The sequence below is a fragment of the Protopterus annectens genome, chromosome 2.part2, assembly GCF_019279795.1.
Source record: "Protopterus annectens isolate FY-2018-M chromosome 2.part2, PAN1.0, whole genome shotgun sequence".
Lineage (NCBI taxonomy): Eukaryota > Metazoa > Chordata > Ceratodontiformes > Protopteridae > Protopterus > Protopterus annectens.
In genome coordinates, this window is record NC_056730.1 from 173796798 (window position 1) to 173801431 (window position 4634).

Genomic DNA, 4634 nt, shown 5'->3' on the forward strand with positions numbered 1-4634 from the left:
ATCTATACATAACAGGTCAGTCTGATGATGGATCAAAAGAATTGCGCTCATTTTAACTGTTTGGGCATGTCCAGTGTGACAGTCAGTACTTATAAAGTGACTCCAGGCTACACCTACCTGTACTCTGGTCCGGGATTTTGTGTGTTATGGACTATACCTCTCAACTGTACAGGGTTTTGCAGAATGTCCAGAGGTTTGGCTCATAGTTTTGGTGTGTTCCTCATAAATTTGTGGCTTTCTGGCAAATCACTTGGATGAACTTAGAACTGAAGTCACTAAATAGTGACATATATTTGAGTTTCTGACTTCAAATCCTTCAGAAAAATGTCTGTTGAAACAAACCCCTTTTATTTTAGCAACTGTTTAAGTTTATGAGAGCAGTATTTAACATATGCCCCTATTTGTGGGCCTTTGTCCCCCCCTCCCCCATTTTGTTGGACTCTGAACAGATTGCTTGCATTAAGAGGTTGAGAGGTATGTTGCAGACATTGACATCTGTCCCTGTTTCTACAGTACTGCTAGTCACTCAATATGTCCACAGCATTCCCCAGCTGTCTGCTGTACTTAATATGTGAGTGAGGTTCGTAATGTTACTCTACACGCAGTCTGACAGTCTTTGAAAACACCAACATAACAATACCTCACATGCAACAGATGTACCTACTTCCAGATTAGAAGCATCAGCACCATCACTCATGCTAACTTCCCTAGTCCACTGACCACACAGGCTGCCAGACAGAATGGAGTCATTCATCACACAATCAACAGCATAAATATGTACATTGTTATTTGTGTGTTATGTGTGACATACAATTTGTGATCGAGTTCTATGTTACAGCCCTGAGATTGCCTGGTCTGCCGATATACCATTGCTGACTTACTGCTAAAGCAGTTATATGGGAACACTACTGTACTGGGGGTGGGGGAATTAAAAGCACATGATCTGCTGGGAGAAACAGTAGTCCAAATATCATATTACCCCACTGTTTAACATCTCCCTTGACTGACGTAGTGAATGATGCCTAGTGATTATTAGGGAACACAAAATATTTGACTGGGTATCTGTAGTCCCATGTGGATGTTACTTCTGCCCACATAGCCCACTATATTTCCTTGCATAAATGGAGATCCATACATACGATACCATATTATAGAAATTTTTACAAGTCATGTGTAGGTTAGAGACTTAACTTGCGAATGCAGCAGTTGACAGGACTGTAGTTCAAGGCTGACTCTGTGTGATGCAAGCAGTACACAGCCAATACAGGGATTGGTACAGGCTGTGTGGGTTGTCTGGCATCAATAATTTTATTATATGTATGTGAGTAGAAGTAAGGTGTCAGTCCCTAGGGCCCAAGGTTGTCAGTGAATGTGCTATGCATTGTCTCTTAGCCAAAGCCAGGGTGCACTGGACATGCCTACGATTGTCTACGAGGACATCATCAGGGGGTTCCTCTTCCGAGTCCTCCTGTGACTGTGGCTGTGGTGACACAGGCACTAGTGGGGGGCTGTGTATTCCTTCCCTTTGCTGATCCTGCTGCAGCTGTTTCTGCAGGATCATATTGTGTAGCATGGCACATACTGTGAACATATGTGCACATGTGGCTGGAGAGTACTGCAGGGCTCCACCAGATATATCAGGGCACCAAAACCATAACTTCAGAAGCCCAAACATGCTCTAGGATGCTCCTAGTTTGTGCATGTGCCTCATTATGGCATTCTTCAGTGGGTGTGTGTGCATTTCTGATAGGTGTCATCATCCACAGTTCCAGTGCATAGCCAGCATCCCCCAGTAAATGGCCGTGTGGGATGTCCCCCCAGCAAACATCTGGTAGAGCTGTAATGCGTGCCAGATATGGCAGCCGTGATAACTGTCAGGGCTGCCAGCACACAGATTCATGACAATGCCCTGGGCATTGCACACAACCTGGCAGTTGATGGAGTGGTACCCCTTGTGGTTGATGTACATTCTACCCGCCTTACCGGGTGGTGACTTGATGTATACATGAGTGCAATCTATGGTACCCAGTACCTCAGGGTAGTGTGCTACATGCAAGAGGTATTGCATATTGCTGGCCCTCACCTCAGTGGTGAGGGGAAAAGAAATGTGCTCAATGGCATGTGGTAGCATGGCATCCAGGAACTGGTGGAGTACCCTAGAAGCAGATGACTGTGAGACCCCCATCATGTCCCCAGCTGTTTTTGGAAAGTCCCTGTAGCTAGTATCCTAAAGGCTACACATACCTTTGTTTCAACTGGGATAGGTTCCACTCTGTTGGCTCTGGGTCTGAGTTGAGGGTAGCAGAGCTCAGTGAGTTCTTGTAGTATGTCCCTAACCACCCTGTAGTGCTTTACAACCTCCAGCTCATGTAGCTCCTGGAAGGTTACCCTGGGCCTGAACACTTTTCTCCTTCTCTGTCTAGGCCTGTTGCCAGCAGCAGCAGCAGCAGCATTGACCTCAGCATCTAGCACATACAGATGTAGCAGATCTGCAGCAGCCCCTAGCATTTTCTCAGTTAAAATTCCCAAGTCTGTACTCCAATGGTGTAGAGTATGGGGGAAATCAGATTGTAGGGTAACTGCATACTTTATAGTGCTCTGCTGTATGTGCTGACTGTGTGATTGGCTACCTATGATAAATTCCACCTGCCTAGTATATCATTAACATCATTTACTGGCCCTAGTTTAAGCTAAACAGAGGTCAAATCTAATTAATATGTCACTAGTTTTTAGATACAATTACCACTGCTGTGTGCCATGCAAACATGCACCCTGTAGGTAAACAAAGCTTAGCAGTCAGTGTATACACTCCCCCCACATACTTCGACACTCAGCATGGTGGTGCACTATGCAAACACACTGAAACTTGCTTCTCCTAGCGAAACAAAGCTTAGAAGTGAGTGCACACGCACCCCTGCAAGGATACACTCAGCAATGTGTCACAATGCACCATGCAAACAGGTTGAAACAAGCTTAGAAGTCATTGGACGCTCCCTCCCCTGATGTCAGCTACCTCCTCTATAAACAGCAACATAGTTCTCTGCCTACATGAAAGGGATATGTGGACAAGATTACCCCTTTGTGCTATTCAATAACTCCACCTCATTTGCATAGGGATCCATGCTCACAGCCTGGAAACAACATGCTTCAAAGACCTACCACATCAGCAACAGCACCAATGCACCATGGCAGATACTCTATGCAGGGTCCTGTAATACACTTCTGTCACATAATATTAATTTAGTTTTTTCAAATTTTTTTCTTTTTTTGTTTTATAAAGCATGTTTGTGCACTGCAGCATACTGCACAAACATGCTCAGATTTAAAAAAAAATAAACTTAATTTAAATTATTTGCTTTAATTTGTCAGACATACAGAGGATATTTTTTCCCATATCTTTATGTGGTATGCCATTTCTGTCCATCTATCTATATTTTTACAGCCCCTTTTGTCTGTCTATATTCCTGTACAGGGTATTTTTCCATGTACACTATGGACACTGACACAGGGTTTGCAGAGCTGCATATCTGCTTGCTTGATCACTCTATCTGCCTCATTTGCATGAGACTCACCTGCTTATGAGGTAATTTGCATGCCACAGAAGTTGCCATGTTGGTGCTCTCATGCATGTTGCTCAGCAGCACTTAATGAATCTAAAAATGTTCACTGCCATGTTAACAGTGCACCATGATGCCTACATGGGAAAAACATGTGTAGGCATTATTAAAATCCCCCTATATCTATAAAAAGACTGGAATTCCATTTGACTGCTTCAATACAATTAGTAAATCAAACTTGGCACTGCTATAACCTCCGTGGATAATACCCCTATGTGGCTGTTTGGGTCGGGCATGGTGATATCACACTTCAGATCACAGAGTGTGGTTCACACCTCTGATTCTCTATCATGAACTTACATTCCTCACTTTTGCTTGTGTAATTGTATAATGGCAGCAGCTGTAAAGACCTAGAGTTCTGCTCAAAGCTGGCCAGATAAGACTAAACTAATGGTCTAGCTCTTGCAGGAGTCATACCTGCAGAAGCTTATACATGCAGAGTCCTGAAATAAGTGGAAAATTGCACCTGGCAGGAGGTGGGGGACCATCTATTATCCCTGACAGAGAACCCCTGCTCTAGACAGCAGTGTTACCACAGGTATTATGAAACACAGAGATAGAGGGCTGAGAGCAAGCAACACTGGAACAGTAGAGATAAGCTGAGATAGGATAAATAACTGGTCGTCCAACAAGGATATACAAAGATGAAACCACAATTTATTGTAGAACAATAACACATCCAGGTTTAGCACTTTCGACTGAGCACCAGTCTTCCTCAGAACAAAAAACTACTAAAATCCTTGCATATTTATACACATCAGTTAATTGCTTAATAGTATAATTGATGAAAAAAGTCCACCAAAAAAATTAAAGAGACAAGACTTCTTATACTTACATCTATATAACAACCTATGAACTATTTCACCTATAAAATACATACACATTAAATAAACATAAATAAAAATACTAACTATATAAATGTAAAAATCAATAATTCAGAATAACAACCATTTGTACATTTAAAATGTATGCATATACATAATAATATACTTGTGGGTGCAATGTGTAACTAACTCA